The following is a 19,468-nucleotide window of genomic DNA, read 5'->3' on the forward strand; positions in this document are numbered from 1 at the left end:
TTATCAAATGCAAATAAAGACATTAAGAAATGTATTTCAGTCTGATGTTTTTCACTCAAAGGGTTTTCTGTGAGAAAACAGAGGAATTACCTTATAAAAGAAGAAATCAAGATGGTTTGTATCAAAAATGTGTCCTCTGCACAGGGTGTATTTAAAAGAAAAACCTGCCTTTCTTACACACAGTATAGTCTAATAATTAGTAGTACAAATCTGCGCAGAGAATGCTCCATTTTAGTTCAATAAACACAGTATATTAGGATCACCCAAACTAGTTATTGTGCGTATTGTAACATTGTGATCCGGCTAATAATCCCCATTTTTTTTAAAAATGTACCAGTAATATGATTACAGCTTTGTAACTGTAAGGGAATACTTTTCGGTATCCTGACAACCCGCTACATGTGATCTGTTACACCCAAAACCTGAAGAAAATCATCGTCATGCAGTCCTATACAAACAGCATGCAGACAACATGGGTAGCATGAATGCATGAGGAATAATAATCTAACTATGTATTAGTGTAACAGTCACAGGGGACATTGTCACAACATTGAGTTCTCTTGTACACATCCCTGATAATACTGACACACTTTTACCTAATGCAGCAAATTATGTAACAGCTATTTGTGCTTTAAGGCTATAATGAAGTAAAGGATCTGAATCCTGCCTTTCATAAAAACCAACATGAGATCTGGGAATTTCCTGCTAGGAAAATCTCCTCAGATGGGGTGTCTGGTGTTTTGATGTGTGTCTAAATAAAACTGCCTTGACATGAAAGCGACAATGATTCATCCCTTAAAAGAAAGACAGATGCATAATGTGTATAAAGTGTTTGATCTTCAGAGTGCAGTTGGCTCCAACCAACAGAGGAGAGGAAGCCTCTGATTGGCTGTTCACGGATAACTCCATTTTGGAAAACAGCTGTTTGAAGACACAACCTTTTCTCGTTGTTTGCAGACGGTACCCTGAGAAAAACACCCAGGCTCTTCACACACACACACCTCTCTTATCATCACAGGACTTTTGGTATCCACGCCATTGAGCTTCAGCTTCGGCCCCGTTTTGCTGCGTTTTTGTCCGACTGCCAGGAAACTTAACAGGAGGATCCATGGTGTTACATTTCCTTTGTAACAAGTGGATAACAGGAGGCGACCCAACCAAGGTTAGTGGCGATTTTAATATTATTTCCGCGGCTTTAAATGTGGATTTATGTGCACAAAAATTATTAATGTTGTAAAACACCATCCGCATGGAGCTGCAGAGTCACGAAGCGAGATTTTATCCTCATGATTTAAAAAAAAAAAAGGCATTTTCCCAGGCAGCACCACGGCAGACAATGCATCTCCTTTTGCACAGCCACGCGTTGAATCTGTCAAAAATGAATCCCCCTCGGTGAATTACATTATGTTAATTACATTTTTCCCTCGAAAATGTATGGTGCATCCATTGTGCCTGTGTGTATTGTGTGTATACAGTAAAGGACTGGCATGCATGTCCTTCCCACACATTAGCTGCTGCATTCAGGGGAGCTAATGACAGCATGGAAAGCTTTTGAAAGCTCTCATCTCCTCTCTCATCATCTCTGCTTTTCTTCTCTGATAATGCACCCCTTCCGCCTCGTTTGAAAACAAATCAACTTTTATTTCCTATCTCCATTAGGGAATAAGGCAGTGATGACAGCATGAAATAACCTGGCTTCTGGGAGAACAAGGAAGGTGTCTGTCTTGTTTTTCTGTCTGGGGGAGATTCTTGGGTAATGACAGGGCTGCATGGAGATGGTGCTTAGAGATTCAGCAGTAGGAGGGGAGGGGGGGGGGGGGAGCAGCCTGGGACCCCCCACTCTGCATGAGTGTTGCTGGGCAAGTGCCAGTGTTACTGGGCATGAGCACTGGTGGAGATAAACACTGGCTGCTCGCCTGCCTGTGGTGGTTTGCTTCACTGTCGCCTGGCAGGCTGTGTGTAACCAAAACAGATCTCAGGCAGTGAACATGTAATCTTTGCACCAACAGTTCTGATTACAATAAAGCACCAGTGTTGTATTACAGCAGACCGATAGTGTGTGGCATGTCTTGACAGGGACAAGCTCAACAAACAAGGGTGGAACTGAGGTTTGTTCTGATTTGGCATTTTATGGCGAAAGGAAGCTGTTGCAATTTGGAAAGAAAAGCAGGCAGCCATGTGATTTTAGATCCAAAGTAAACATAACCTCAAGGAAAAAAGCAAGGGTAATAGGTAGGCCTGCAAATGTCGAATATTTCGATATTTCTTCTGATTACAATCAACAATCTTGATTTAAAAATGCCTGTACAATGACTTAAAGCCCAGGCTGATGATTTAAAATAGCTTATTTTGTCTGATCAAACCTGTAAATATTTAGTTTACCATCATACAAGGAAAACTAACTAGTCTTCATTATTTCAAAAGCTAGAACTCGAGAATATTTAGCTCTTTTGCTTAAAAAATGATAATATGCTACTTCTTATAACTCAAGCAATGAAACAAAAACAAAAGCCCCTCAAGTACTTTACATTGGTGGGAAAATAAAATGAGGGGCTTAAGCCACTTGATGAATTTAAGATTAAATTCTCTCCAGTCTGAAGTCAGATATATCTTTTCCCCCCTGCCTTGTCTCCTCTCTTTGCACAAGCTAACCAAACATGGTCTGTTATCATTCAAAATGGCCAAAGGGGGGGTGGAGAGCAGCCAGAACAGAGGGAGCGCAGCGATGCAAGAAAAACCTCTGCTACCAGAGACACACGTGCCCCGCTGACCTTGGACGGATCCCTGCAGAACCTTTGTAATCATAGTTACCAAATCAAAGCAAGAAAGAAAAGACAGACCACCTACTGTTAACATTAAAGGTGCTTATTTTAAAGCTAATACAGAGGCTAGTCCCCCAGAGACCTTTGCGCCTTATGCATCTTCTAATCCGTGATGCCGGTGGCTCAGAAAATAAATCATGAGTAATTAGATAATACTGTTATCTGCAGTGCTGCATGACCAACTTTCACCAACAGCCCTTCTTCCTGCTCTCAGTAAATGGAAGTTAAAACTCCTCCCGCTGAAGGCTGCCAACAAAAACATGATTACCCTGAGAACATTCGGACCCCTGTACCCCTGGTGCCTGTAATAAGTATACACAGCAGGGAAGGGACGGTTACTGGGTGGTTGTTTTTCCGCAACTGGTCTTCAGATTTTCTTTTTCTTGCCAGAGTGCTTTAAAGAAGACCTTCCCTGATATGTTGTATTAGTGTTTTTCCAGTTTGAGAGTCATGTCCTTGTAATTGGAATCTGAGGCAGCTGGATGTAAAGCTTCCCTCAAGTAATGACGAAAAGCTTTGGATAAAAATAGCCTTATCTCAAAGTTTGTTGAATTGCCTTCCAGATTTCTTTGAGATTATATCTATGCACGTAGGCCTTCAAATGTATAAAGGAGCACGATAAAGCTCATTTTCAGGTTTCATATTTGTATGTATTGTAGTGTCTCAAAAAGCTCTTTATTTTTCTCATACTGCCTGTGCTGCAGCACCTCTTTTCACCCTCTGACCTCATTTACACAGGAACGCAAAAGAAACGCAAACGAACCGAATACGATATCAAAAAGGTATTCCCTTCACACGAGACCGCTCGAAAGTGCTGGAGACGCTGTAGTACATATGCCAGGCCTGTAAGTGGCGCTGTACTTCCGCCACAAAATACACCAAAAGCAGCGAATAAGACCCCGAGCATGGTTGCCATGGTTGCCCTTCTGTTTATTCTCCGCGGTGGATTTAGCAACATGTAGTTCATGTAGTTCTACATGTCCACTAGTTGCTGATGGTTGTGGTAGAGGAGCTGTAGATTTTGCACTAACATCTGTAGCATGGTCAGTAGCTACTGACCATGCTACAGCAGTGAGCAGCAGAGGCGGGGCTATGGCTTCGGCTTCATCGTTATCAGGCAAATGATCGTATAGGGCGTACACACGGAGCTGTTTGGCCCTCCAGAGCGTTCCGTCCGCAGATCTATCCACCTTGGGACCGTTATCGTTTTCGGGGTACGTTTCCGTTACGGCCTCGTGTGAACGAACGGGCTATACGAAAGAGAAATGTCGCGGATACAACCGTTTTCGTTCCCGTGTAAACGGCACATCTGTCTAAAACCAGAGCTCAGTAGGCTCTGATTGGTTAGCTGGCCGGGTCTGTTGTGATTGGTCAACCACTTAGGCTAAGGGGCGGGCCATCTCTATCACGTGCAATGTGTTGGAGCGCTAGCCAATAGAAGCTAACAGCTGTTATATAGTGATGTAATTTGTTACAGAAGTAAACAATGGAGTCCAATGGAGGTGTTTCAGGCGGGGGTGAGAGAAACTCCCCCCCTACTGATCATTGCTTTACCGATAACTAGTAATTGGAACGGCATATATTTTTAGGGCAACCCTCCCTCCCAACCCTGATCATAAAACAACAGTCTTCAGTCTGTTTTTAACACTGAGGCAGGGTTTCGGTACCATGGGAACTCATTTTCTCAAGCTCTATTTTTGTACGCCTCCATCATGGGTTTAATATGTACATATTATGTGGACGGGGATTTGTTGGTTCAACTCCTTTGACCTCAACCATATTCTTTGCAGTGTGTGCAGACCAAGAGTTAAGCTCCTCTGTTTCTAGCTCCCTGAATTCCCCATGAGGAGGAAATGAGTGCCGTCACCCCGGCCTTCAGTGGGTTGGTATCAGACGGAAAGCTTTCTGATTCACACAGAGACACAGCTTACACTGCGGGAGACTCAGGTTATGAACATGAAGTGATTGTTTCCTCTCCAACTTCTTCTTATTTTATGTCATCAAAGCTAGCTTCTGGTTTGTATTTCTTAACTTCAATTTCTCACAACATGTATGGGTTCATGTATAAACCCAATATAGGCATCCATTTTCACACACTTGTCTTTTTAAAACACTGGTTAGATGTTTGAGAGAAGTATATGAAATATAAGATGAGACATGTTTAACTCAATTCTGATGCAGTCTGCAGTCTGCACGGTTATAGTGTTATAAAATATCAATGAGGGCTGAATAAAAACAAAATTGAATTCTTTTTGTGAGCCGTTTTTTCAATCTTTTATTGGAGGCATCGTTTTATTGTCCGGTTTTAAGGCTCTTTTCATTTTATTTCATTCTTTTTATTATGAAGCACTTTGCAAAGTCTGTTGTCAATTGAAATATAAATCTTTCTGACATTTAGCAGTGATGATTGAGACTTCACAGCCTATTATGTTACATTTAATGATACTGTAGCTATTAATAGCCACACTCGTTAGTTGTGTGTAATGATAGCTGACGGGTCTAACGGAGTGGTGGAGCTGGAGGAAGTATTGATATGAAAACTGGTGATTAAGCTCTCCACCTGTTGTGCCTTTCTACCTGTTTGACTCTTTATTGCAGCTACTGAAAGAGTGGTGCAGGAATAAGTCCCAAAACCTGGAAATGAGTTTGCTTTTTACCGGTTCCGGTTCCCTTGCCTCGAGGTCAACGTTTTTGTGAACGGTTAGATGCCTGAAATAAGGTCTGGTTAAAACAATCTTAAGAGTTTTATTCTACAACATAAAATACATCAGTAAATACCCCACTTGTTAAGAAGAAGAAGAAGAAGATACACTTTATGAATCCCTTACAGGGAAATGTCTTTCCCCACTATGTTGTGTTTACACACATTACACATACATGCACACACACAGAGGATATACATGCACACACACAACCACATGCAGATAGGAGAGGTGGCAGAGCAGAGAGGCTGCCAGGTACCCGGCACCAAGGGAGCAGTTCCGAGGTTAGGTGCCTTGCTCAAGGGCACTTCGGTAGTGGCCTTGGACGTGAACTGGCACCTCTCCAGCTACCAGCTCACTCCATCTTTTTTTGGTCCGATCGGGACGTGAACCGACGACCCTTCGGTTCCAAGACCAAGTCCCTACAGACTGAGCCACTGCCGCCTCGAATATATAAGCTTAGCAGTAGGGATGTCCCGATCACCTTTTTTTGCTCCCGATCCGATTCCGATCATTTGATTTTGACAATTTGCCGATACCGATTTTTCCCGATCCGATCTTTATGCAATGCATTAAGAAAAAAAAAGGTAACAGATAACGGCTGGTCCTCCAATGCGATGAATTCAGCTATCTAGTTATTTGTTTGGCCTTTTCACTGTTCTGGGGCAGTTTCTCTTTCCTTTTTAAAAGTCTCTGAAAGTGTCGGTTGTTTCAGTGCTGTTACCTGAGGGGCCGCTGTGTACTCGCCGTGTTGTTGTTGGTGTTTGTTTCTCAGGTAGCGTATTAGATTGGTCGTGTTGAACGTAGCTCTGTTCTTTCCACCACGCGGAACCTCCGCCTTGCAAACATTGCATCTGGCTGTTACACTGCCTTCGCTTTCAATTTTATAATACTTCCAAACTCCTGACATTTTCTCTGTCCCGACTCCCGAGTCACCAGCTGAACGTAGCCTCTCGTTAGCTTACTGCTACTATTAGACACTGCGCCCACTCTGTTGCCAGATTTCAGAGAAATAAGCAACCAGGTCTGAAAACAAGCCCAAAGAAAGCAACACATACATGATGTTGTGTAATTTTAAACCAAAACTAAGGCCTCAGGATGACTTTAAGACGTGAACATGGTAATTTTTGTTTTGTAACATTAAATAAAAAAAAAAATAAAAAAATCCCGATCCCCGATTTTTTTCTCCCGATCCCCGATCTTTTGAAAATCACGTGATCGGCTCCGATCCCCGATCACGTGATCGGATCGGGACATCTCTACTTAGCAGTGGTGACGTAAAGTCATGTGACTGCTATGTAGTTCATGAATAGTTTATCTTTTTGTCGAGGATATTCTTAAAATGCTAACTTCTGCGTCAGAAATTAGTCCTCACCGCAATGCTTTTTTTTGTATCAACACTAGGGGTGTAACGGTATACGTATTCGTACTGAAAATATTCGGTATGGGCCCTTCGTTTCGGAAGTGTACCGAACGAAAAAGATTGAGAACGTGAACAACTTTTTGGAAGTAATCTCAGGTGCTGCGTCGCAGCATTCAGTGTAATTCGCTCACATTGGGTTCAACGCGTCATAGCGAGCAAGTCATTTCATTGGACGAGAGGCATACTATGAGAGCTGGTCACAGAGATGCGTTCAAATGTAGTCAGTCATTTGAGGAACTGTTGAAATGGCGAACGCAGATAAAGTTGAGCTCGAAAATCCTCCAGTCTCCGGTTTGGGAAAATGTTGGTTTCGCAGTTACGTACAAGGATGACGGACAAAGACAGGTGGACCGAACCAAAGCTGTTTGTCGGCATTGTTCAACTAAAATTGGTTACGCGGCTGGCAATACATCAAACTTGCACACTCATTTGAAAAGGCATCACCCGAACGTGAATATAACCGGTACCAAAAGAAAAAAGACTGAAGTGCAAACCCAACTCCCGCTAGCATTTAAGCCTCCACCACTCGCAAAAAGTTCAGACCGAGCCAAAGCTATTACAAACGCCGTGGTTGCGGTCAGATAATCCAAAAATCAGCTCCTAAATTCTAACTCTATCGTCTATTTCTTGACCTCTGAGTGAAACGTCACGGGGTTAAGGGATAGTGGATAGGAGAATTCAAAAGGAATTAGGAGAAGAGACTGCGGTACTTTAGAGAATCCGAATGCACTTTCACTATCCGACGTGTTTATGATGCGCCAGCGGACGTCATGAATGTGCGTCTGCTGCTGTGGGGAAACTATGGAAACTACAGTTTTCTATACAGCGGACTACAACATGGATGTTCAAGAAGAACGAGGGACTCATCTACTCTCCACGTGCTCTGATGCTGTTGTTTTATGCTTTGTGAACGTGGACAACCAGAGAAACATATTCTTCATGACCAAAGTTGGAATTGAAATAAAAAAGGAAAGTGAAACGTATACTCGTCACCCTCTCCCTCCGGTCCACATTAATACCAATGATCCCAATACGTATGATTGTATGAACTAAAGATCTTAAAATCAATTCAAATGTATTTATTATAAACGTTAGTCCTTAACATCTACCATTGTGTATATCACCATTCAAACGTCTTTTAAAAGTTGAACAAACCCCACACAGCTCAGTAAAGACTGAAATGTTGACTTTATTTGATCATTTCAGTAAAAACTAACGTTCCTATTTCTCTCTTTGATTATAATACTGATGAACGTTCAAAACAAAGCACTTTGGCAAGTTACCACATATGTTTTAAAATGCTTAATAAGCACCGTAACTTTCATGATATAATTTCTCGGTCATAATCGGTTGTTTTCGTGAACGGCCGACTCTTGTGTGAGGGCAGATGCTGCGGCCGGAAGGCATTGTGGGGCAGCATTTTCTCCTCTCCTTTCGTCAAGGGAGGTCCAGTGGTTCCTAAGCTAAAGGAGGTTATAAAGGAAGTTTGAAACCTCCTTTCCTATCATCTACTGGAGAGCAGTGATTCTCAAATGGGGTTACGTGGACCCCTAGGGGTACGTTGGGGTACTGCAGGGGGTACGTGAGATTTAAAAAATAAATTAAATAAAAACCCATGCATGATTACAAAAATAATCTTAGTACAATAAGTTAAATAGAAAACACAATTTTATATAAAATATTCCTAGAACCAAGGGGGTCCTCATATAAACATGTCAAATGTGTGTATTGTATTTTATAGTTTTTCACAATATATCATTGTGTTCATTAGTTTGTTAAACATATATTACTCCTTGGAAAAATCTGTTTTATAAAAACGTTATTTTTTTTTCGGCATACAATGAAAATATCCTTAGTTTGTTGTAATTCATGGATGAAGGAGTTAATAAATCACACACTGAGGGAACATCACTATATTGTAATTATTTATATAGGCTTTTCCGATCAAAAATGTTCGGGGTCGGTCAGGGGGTACTTGGCTGAGAAAATGTTTCAAAAGGGGTACACTACTGAAAAAGGTTTGAGAAGCACTGATCTAGAGAATTCGAACGGCACTTATCATGGCTGCCACTGAGGGACTTCCGGGTCATTTCACTCCGTTAGGAAGGTTCCTAAGCTAAATGGACTATTCGACTGCAACCCAAATATCCTTATGTTACCATGTTAGCAAAGCGCTACCTGGCTGTATCTATCTGCTACCTCTGTCCCTAGCGACAGCAGGAGACATTGTTAGTTCCAGGAGATCTGCCCTTTCGGCAAGCAAAGTGGACGTTAATTTTTCTTTGAAAATACAATGACAAGCAAGTCCTAATGTCAAGCTGGCTGCTTAGGTGAGAACTAGTACAGATTATTTCAGTTCATCGAAATGCTGCACCTGAATGTTTATTTTATTATATATTGTATTTATTTGAGTGAATACATTATTCACAGTTTAATAATAATTAAAAAAATATATATATATATTTTATGTTTTGTGATCATTTTTACTGCTGTACCGAACCGTGACCTAAAAACCAAGGTACGCACCGAACCGAAATGTTTGTGAACCGTTACACCCCTAATCAACACAACCAACAGCTTCTGTTTATGTGAGTACTGTTTATTCAGAAGGGACACTGAACACAGCACAGCGTCCTTCTTTAACTAGCAGTTGTATAAGCCTCCTGGGTCCACCTTCCTACAGGACACCTGAGGCAGAGTAGAGACTGCACAGCATCAAACAAGACTGCTTATCTATAGCCTTTCATCATGTGGCCATGACTTCTTATGTGAACATTAGCGTGTGAACGCAAGGCTGGTTTGTTGTTGTCTGTTCAGGCTAGAGAGACGGCATTCCTTTTATGAAGAGCTGCAGGAAATAGTTTCAAAACCCAGACATGAGTTAGCATTTTTGCAATTTCAGTTCCCTTGTCTTTTTCTTTTTGAAAAGTGGTTTGGTTATATGCAATAAGCCCTATGACTATATGCCTCAAATAAGGGCTGTAGTTAACATAAGCTTAGCTTAGTTTGGGGCAGCAGCAGTAGCTCAGGGCTGCAAGTGCATGCCCCTGAACATCCCAAGTGGATTGTGGGCCAGTAGCTGCAGAGGTAATAGTTCCCATCTTTGGCACTGCAGATGTGCCTTTTAAGCAAAGTACTGGACTCCCTGTTTCCCAGGTGCAGTGGATATATATATTTATTTATATTTGGTGCCAAATGCTCCTAATTTCTAGGATGGGTTAAATGTAGAGTCCTGGAGTGGAGTCCTCCATTATGTAAGAGAGAAGGCAGGAAATAGTATCAAATCTCGGAAATTAGTTGGCACTTTCAGTTCCCTTGTCTTGAAGCAAATGTTTTTCTCTAGAAGTTAACACAACTTTTTTTTCACCTTATGTCCAACGTCGTGAGTTGTAGTCTACACCGTTTTTGTTGGTTATATGATTAACTTAGTTTAGTAATGTCATCAAATGATTTTCTGACCAGAATTCCAAAACGCAAGAATACTCGTCTCCTTTACATTTCCATGACATTTAATTTAGCTAACGCTTCTATCCAACGCAAATTACAATGCATCCCAAGCCTACAGGAGCTTTACCCCTGAGTCAGAGTCTACCTTTTACTTTAATGTGAGACAAATGATAAATCCTCACATTTGAGAAGCTCGACCTTTTTAGATTTCTGACATTAAAGGTGGGGTAGGTAATTCACTTCAGAAACCCGTTTTGTTATATTCCATGGAATGCTCTCAACATCCCGATAGCAATGAATACATGAAATGCTTTGACAATAAATACATACAAAAAATATCACCTGTGGAAGCCGTGGCGCTGTAAAAAGCACGACCAATCATCTGAGCCGGCCCGGCTAAAGTAGCTGGATGGCCTACCTGCCTGTCAGCCTTCCATCGGGGCACAAACTTACCTCGTGCCCTCATTGGTCATGTGCGCGTTCGTGTGTGTTGGAGGAGGGGCTCTGTAAGGAAGTGGCAGATTCTTTCTGGTTGCGTATTTTCAGATTCTAGCGCACTCGAGGTGGTTTCTCCATTCTTACCTACCCTACCTTTAAATGCTTAAAAACCATGAACTGAATCTTAAAAACAGTTGATCACTTTTTAATGGACTTATTAATTGCATATCTTCAATCCACCTTTCATTTCTCTTGTATGAAACACTATAGACTGAATTAGAATGTTTAACATGTTGCCTTGCTTGCATACTTTACGATGGAAACTCTCTTGGACAGAGTTTAGTACACACTGTACTTACCATACTGACAAAAGACAGTTTTCTCAATGAAGCGTCTGAATCTGTAGAACTTTTTGTACTCCATGAATCTGGGTCACCGTGTATACTGTAACGACTCTGAATACTAACCACAGCCTCTGCAATGGATCAAACTACTGACTCATTATGCCCTCAGGGAACGAGCATGATAGATTTGGGGCGGAGTAGCACTTCAATGTTTTTGGTAGATTTGATTCCAGCTGAAAATTGGTTCAGAAAATATTTGATACTGTCCGAGCCAATTTAAATAGCCTGTCACACTGGCCTGCAGCTCACACACACCGAGTGGCTACAGAAAAGACCTCTTAGTAGGACCCTCATCTATCCCCTCATGTTTTCTCAATATCCTGATAATGTCGTTGAAAGATGCAACACACATCAGTTTCTCATCATTAGGTCATTGTATTTAATTAGAGATGTCCCGATCCAATCCGATTTTCAAAAGATCGGAATCGGGAGCAAAAAATCGGGGATCGGGAAAAAAAAAAATTGATTTTTTCTTTTTTTTTGTATAAAATATTTTTATTTTATTTAATGTTACAAAACAAAAATGACCATGTTCACGTCTTAAAGTCATCCTGAGGACTTAGTTTTGGTTTAAAATGACACAACATCATGTATGTGTTGCCTCTCTTGGGCTTGTTTTCAGACCTGGTTGCTTATTTCTCTGAAATCTGGCAACAGAGTGGGCGCAGTGTCTAATAGTAGCAGCAAGCTAACGAGAGGCTACGTTCAGCTGGTGACTCGGGAGTCGGGACAGAGAAAATGTCAGGAGTTTGGAAGTATTATAAAATTGAAAGCGAAGGCAGTGTAACAGCCAGATGCAATGTTTGCAAGGCGGAGGTTCCGCGTGGTGGAAAGAACAGAGCTACGTTCAACACGACCAATCTAATACGCTACCTGAGAAACAAACACAACACGGCGAGTACACAGCGGCCACTCCGGTAACGGCACTGAAACAACCGACACTTTCAGAGACTTTTAAAAGGAAAGAGAAACGGCCCCAGAACAGTGAAAAGGCCAACACAATAACAGCCAAGATAGCTGAATGCATCGCGTTGGATGACCAGCCGTTATCTGTTACCTTTTTTTCTCTTAATGCATTGCATAAAGATCGGATCGGTAAAAATCGGTATCGGCAGATTGTCAAAATCAAATGATCGGAATCGGATCGGGAGCAAAAAAAGGTGATCGGGACATCCCTGTATTTAATGTAGGATTACTCTTAATTCATCGGCCCACAGAGGGTCGAGGGGTTGAATAAACACTGCTCTTGAATCTATTTGGCGTGATCCTTTTTAATCAAGCCTCTTTATGTAAAAGCATTCTCATCCATGTGAATTGGTGTGGAAGGAAAACACGGTTTTCGCCTCGCGAGCCGGCAAAAGATGATTTACTGTGATGAGAATCTCCCCTCCTGAAAATATGAGCGTTGATTATTTTAGGTGGAGTGGCCTTGTTTTTAATTCCCTGTGAAGTGATGAGACTGTATGCTGCAGGGTATAAAAGGGAGCTGCGTGACCTTCACTGTTCGACGGGGAATCGTAAGCTTGTGATCTGCGTTTCGCTTTGATTTGATCCACTGTGGGAATTCTCATGCTCAGTTTGTGATAGAATATCTGAAGCCTTTCATGATGGTCCCAGAGGAGGAATAACACGTACTGATGTTGACCGAAGGTTGCTCCCAGAGATAGAAGGCACATTTAATATATTGCTGCTGTCATTAAAATAACTGTACCGCGTCATTGCCTGTTAAAAGCATTTCCTTTTCTATCCCTCAGTATTTTAGCTATATCTCTGACAGTTACGGCCCGTCCACACAGCGGCGTGCGTTGAAGCTTCCAACGCTTCTGCCCATTCACTTTGAATGGGGTGACGTCACTTTTAGCCGAACTGCATTTTGGGAAGCGACGTGGAGCGTTGCTGGCGTTGCTTGCATCAAAGGTTGAGCAATGTTCAACTTTTGACGCCTCGGCAGAAGAGTCAGCCAATCGAATCATATGCCAGTACAAGCTCTAGCCAATCAAACCGCTGCTTGTGTGTCAGGGGCGGGAGATTCGTGTGATTGGTTGTTGGTCGAGTGTCAGACACGCCCGCCGGCAAGCTTCAACGCACGCCGCTGTGTGGACGGGCCGCGAGGGCACCAAGCCTACGGACACCACGAGGCCTGTCTGTAAGAAATGTATTAATTTGTATTTAATACGAATTCTTGTCATTTATTTTATTTATTGTTCTCATTGTTTAAAAGTGTGTGAAATAAAGCACAATAATTACATTTAAGACTGTTTCCCTTTTTTTAAGAAAAGTATCGAAAAATAATCGGAATCGCAATTCTTGACTTGGTATCGAAACCAAAATGTTGGCATCGTGACAACACTACATTAGAGGCACTAAATACAAATATGATCCTTAAAATAAACATATGTCCTCTTTAAGGTACATTTATTTTTTTCAGTTTCACCTTTTTCGAGTTTATTCGATGCATATAACAATTGTTTGTTGTCGCCCTAATGTAATGAAGTAACTATCATCCATCTTAAACTGTAAAATGCTGCCTTTGCATTGGTGCGTGTTCATGGGATTATAATGTAAAAAATAATAATAAGCGATAACTTTAATACTTAATTTCGAAGTTCATTTTGCTGACGATACTTCTGTACTATGGGCCAGGCTAATTCTTGAATACTTAGTTTAAATTCAAGACGTTAACTTCTAACAGTATTCTTTAACTCTATTGTATTACTACTTCTGCTTGAGTAAAGGATCTGGATGCTGCTCTTGTATCATTAGGTTTCTTCTGCACGCTGAATGTGTTTGTCCTGTAGACCCACATGAATGATGGCCTCCTTATCTCGGCCTGGAGGACAGTGCAACGGTTGCCTCTGTCCTTTCCTTTTTTATGGGTTTGCTCACGGAGAGGGTTACGCATGTGCCTCTTTATCCTCGTCAACTCAGCAAATCCAATCACATGACGCCCACATCCTCCGAGACTTGTGGGAGAAAAGTGTGATGATGCAGCGGAGTGGTATTACTCGGCACACATCTCGACCGTCGCTACAGGTGAGAGGAGCAGATTATTCCAGATTCAGCAGAAAGAGCAGTTGTGGTTAGAGAGGGAACATGTCGCTTTGTAAGTGAGCAGCGTTCGGCTGAAAGCTGGGAGTTAATTGATCAAAGAGACGCGGGAAAGTCTCCTCACCTTTTTCTTTCTTTTATCGCTTTGTTTTCTGTTTCTTTTCTTCTATTAAGTTTACTTTACTCATGTTTTAATGCAATTAATGTTACATTTAAACATGCAGTGAACAATGTGTACATTTCAACTCAATGTTTTTCAAAATATATTTTTTATTTAAAACTGTCCCCGGCCCTCGGGATAAATAATATTACCAATACTTTTACTCATTAGGGCCCGAGCACGAGAGTGCTAGGACCCAACGGCGTCCTAGCACGAAGTGCAAGGATACCTATTGTTATTCGTGGTATTATTAGGGCCCGAGCACGATGTGCTAGGACCCAACGGCGTCCTAGCACGAAGTGCAAGGATACCTATTGTTATTCGTGAAATTATTAGGGCCCGAGCACGATATTGTTATTCGTGGTATTATTATTATTATTATTATTATACTGCTACGGAATCCTTGTTTTCAGGCCTTTAGGATGCTGAAAAAGTTGTATAATTTTGCACGGACGCCAGGACCGGTGAAAAATTTGATATTCTGGAGTCAATGAGTTCAAATTGTCCAACCTGCTCGCTAGCGCCACCTATTTCAATTCCATTTGGGAAAAATTCACAAAGTCGCACCGTAACTCCGAATGACCTGAAATTTTGCAAACATATCCGGGTGGACCTGCTCTACAAATAATTCAATTGGAACCCTTAGCTCCGCCTACTTTTTTTTTAAATTAGCATAATTTTTAAAACCCTTAAATATTCACTTAAATTTCAATTTTCAGTTTATCAACACCAAACTTCGTATACAGTATCGCCTGAGGGTCATACACATTACCCTAGGAAATGAGCATGTTCAAACGATAAATATTTCCGCCATGAATTAAAACGTACTTGCAAAAAGGCGGGGCTTAAAAATAAATGCTCATAATTCATCAACAATGTATCCAAACATCACAGATTTTGGTGGCAACGTTGAGTCTGTCTTGGGGAATAGGCACACCAAAGTATTTTCATTTTGGACTATAGGGGGCGCCAAAAACACCACCAATTTATAACTCAAGAGGGGATGGACTAATCTTTTTTTTTTTTTGTACACATACTCTCGGGGCAACTACGAACTTAGATTCAAAGTTTCAGAACAAATTCAGAATGTGGGCGTGGCCTATACATTATTTTTAAATTGCGATAGCATAAAATGAGCTTCGGACGCAAAACTTGGGACACACGTCAGATCCCAGGACCTTTTCGAAAATGTAAAAAAAAAACGTACATTTTCAAAAAAACTGCTCACTAGCGCCCCCTATTGTGTGGTAGTCACATATAGTTTATCAAAACTTCACGAATTTTGGCACAGACATTTATCATGGAATTGCGGATATATTTGTAAATACATTCCATTAGCCCCGCCCCACAAAAAGTCGGCCATTTTGAAATATGTGCGTTTTTCAGCCATTTTACGCACGTTCTTGCGAAGTCCTCCTAGGGGAATGATCGGAAAAATTCCAATGCAGGACAGGTTTAGCCCCTATCCCATATGATACTTAATTGAGGAGCACATTTTTGAAAAATTACTCGTGGAGGTCGTAAGCTAACAGCGAATACACAATTTTTGACGATTTACATGTCGCAAATTACTCTAAACTACTCGGATATAGTTATTCCGATATTCACGAAACGCTGTATACATATTGCTTTTATGATTGCACACATATTTCAAATTGCCCTCCATTAGCTCCGCCCCCCACAAAGTCGGCCATTTTGAAACATGTGCGTTTTTCACCCATTTTACGCACGTTCTTGCAAACTTCTCCTAGGGGAATGATCGGAAAAATTCCAATGCAGGACAGGTTCAGCCCCTATCCAATATGATACTTAATTGAGGAGCACATTTTTGAAAAATTACTCGTGGAGGTCGTAAGCTAACAGCGAATACACCATTTTTGACGATTTACATGTAGCTAATTCATCCAAACTACTACATTTCCATTTTTGGAAACCTTTACAAAGTGGCACCGTAACTCCGAATGACCTGAAATTTTGCCCACTTATTCGGGTGGACCTATTCTACATATTATGTCCTGGAACCCGAAAGCTCCACCTCCTTCATTTTTTTTTAATTACCATAATGTTAAAAACAGTGAAATATTCACTTAAATTTCAAATTTAGGTTTTTCAACACCAAACTCAGTATACAGTATCGCTGGAGGGTCAGACACATTATCGTAGGGAATGAGCATGTTGAGTCGATAAATGTGGCCGTCATTACTCTAAACGTGTTTGCAAAAAGGCGGGGCTTAGATAGAAATTCTCATAATTCATCAACAATGTACCAAAAAAACACACATTTTGGTGGTAAGGTTCAGTGTGTATTGGGGAATAAGCACAAAAAGTAATATCCATTTTGGACTATAGGGGGCGCCAAAAACATGACAAATGTATAACTCATGAAATGATGGACGAAATCTTTTTATTTTTTTTTAGACATACTCTGGGGATGAGTATGGACTTATATTGAAAGTGTCACAACGAATGACAATTGTGGGCGTGGCCTGTACTTTTTTTTTTATGACGATGTGCTTAAATGTGTTTCGGTACGCAAAACTTGGGACACGCATCACAGCCCACGACCTTTTCAAGAATGTAAAAAAAACAACGTACTTTTTCAAAAATACTGCTCACTAGCGCCCCCTATTGTGTGGTAGTCACATATAACTCTCAGAACTTCACGGATTTTAGCACAGACATTACTCATGGAATTGCGGACATATTTGTAGATACATTCCATTAGCCCCGCCCCCCAAAAAGTCGGCCATTTTGAAATATGTGCGTTTTTCAGCCATTTTACGCACGTTCTTGCGAACTCCTCCTAGGGGAATGATCGGAAAAATTCCAATGCAGGACAGGTTTAGCCCCTATCCCATATGATACTTAATTGAGGAGCACATTTTTGAAAAATTACTCGTGGAGGTCGTAAGCTAACAGCGAATACACCATTTTTGACGATTTACATGTCGCAAATTACTCCAAACTACTCGGATATAGTAATTCCGATATTCACGAAACGCTGTATACGTATTGCTATTATGATTGCACACATATTTCAAATTGCCTTCCATTAGCCCCGCCCCCCAGAAAGTCCACCATTTTGAACAATGTGCGTTTTTCAGCCATTTTATGCACGTTCTTGCGAACTCCTCCTAGGGGAATGATCGGAAAAATTCCAATGCAGGACAAGTTCAGCCCCTATCCAATATAATACTTAATTGAGGAGCACATTTTTGAAAAATTACTCGTGGAGGTCGTAAGCTAACAGCGAATACACCATTGTTGACGATTTACATGTCGCAAATTACTCTAAACTACTCGGATATAGTTATTCCGATATTCACGAGACGCTGTATACATATTGCTATTATGATTGCACACATATTTCAAATTGCCTTCCATTAGCCCCGCCCCCCAGAAAGTCGGCCATTTTGAAAAATGTGCGTTTTTCAGCCATTTTACGCACGTTCTTGCAAACTCCTCCTAGGGGAATGATCGGAAAAATTCCAATGCAGGACAGGTTCAGCCCCTATCCAATATGATACTTAATTGAGGAGCACATTTTTGAAAAATTACTCGTGGAGGTCGTAAGCTAACAGCGAATACACCATTGTTGACGATTTACATGTCACAAATTCAACCAAACTACTACATTTCCATTTTTGGAAACCTTTACAAAGTGGCACCGTAACTCCGAATGACCGGAAATTTTGCCCACTTATTCGGGTGGACCTACTCTACATATTATGTCCAGGAACCCCAAAGCTCCAACTTCTTTATTTTTTTTAAATTACCATAATGTTAAAAACAGTGAAATATTACCTTAAATTTCCATGTTTTCTTTTTCAACGCCAAACTTAGTATACAGCATCAGTGGAGGGTCAGACACATTACTGTAGAAAATGAGCATGTTCAGTCGATAAATATGCCCGTCATTAATCTAAATGCTCATCACTGCTGTCACTTCAGCCTTACATACTTTTACTTATAATTAAAAAATTACATCTGTGTGCCATGTAGTACTTGTCATTTTGCATAATACTGTATATACTTATTACATTGCTGTTAACATTGTCTTTTTTTTTAAATACTGTCTACACTTAATCTACAACTTCTCTCATATAATTGAATCTACATTATAGTTGTTTATATTTATCTGTTATCTTGGACTTCTTTGCGTCTTAGGTTTACATTTAAATGTTTGCTGTGACGGACTGCGGAGCAGAGCAAAACACACACTAACAGTTAGACCAAACACACTTCGCTATTCCATCTACCTCTGGAGCTAGCTAAACTAGTTATAAATATGTTTATTCTTCACTGTCGGCATATGCACCTGGTTGATGCAGGAAAAATGGTACCAACACAGTTGGCGCACATGCCTAAGATTTCCTGGTCAGAAACAAAGGAACGCAAAGTCAGGTAAACAATTTAGAGACATGACAAACGGCTCATCTCGGAGGACTGAGGGGGGGGACCAGCAACCCTCCCCGACAGGCGCACGGACGCGAGGGCCCGCTCATCACTGCGCGCACAAGTGCGACCGCAGTTTTAATTATAATTAATATACATAATGTTTCTGTTACTGATTATCGGGCATGTGTGAAGTTAAATAGAGCAACTGTTATACAATCAAATGTACCCCCGGGATAAATAATATTTTATAATAGTATTTTGATAATATATATAATGTATATGTTTCTAATTCTCATGCTTTGCTTTAGTCATGCAAAGACGCCTCCTGTATTAGATGGGGACTTATGGGTGAAATCCCTCTGAACACGTGGTGCAGGACGACGTAGCTTTGAACCAAATCATACGTTTAGTTCCAGATGTGTTGCAGCATAGCCGAGCAGAATCCGTTACGTTTCTCACATCTCTTTTTCTTGTTGTTCCTTTCTCTCTTCGGTTGTGAAAACATTGGAGCCAGTGAGGCACATTTCCTTATTTAGAAAGCACGATAAACACTCATGCATTCTTTCTCTGCCCCCCTCTGTTTTTCCTCTCGTCATCATGCTTCCTCAACTGCTTTCCATCACACA

At 41.0% G+C, this 19,468-nt stretch overlaps 1 protein-coding gene across 1 annotated transcript in view; it reads right to left on the reverse strand.

Annotated features, from left to right (window-relative positions):
• The window catches only part of ada (adenosine deaminase), a 333,413-nt gene that overhangs the window by 283,384 nt on the left and 30,561 nt on the right, over positions 1-19,468 (reverse strand). The window lies entirely within an intron of this gene.

Source organism: Pseudochaenichthys georgianus, chromosome 7 (assembly GCF_902827115.2).
Source record: "Pseudochaenichthys georgianus chromosome 7, fPseGeo1.2, whole genome shotgun sequence".
Lineage (NCBI taxonomy): Eukaryota > Metazoa > Chordata > Actinopteri > Perciformes > Channichthyidae > Pseudochaenichthys > Pseudochaenichthys georgianus.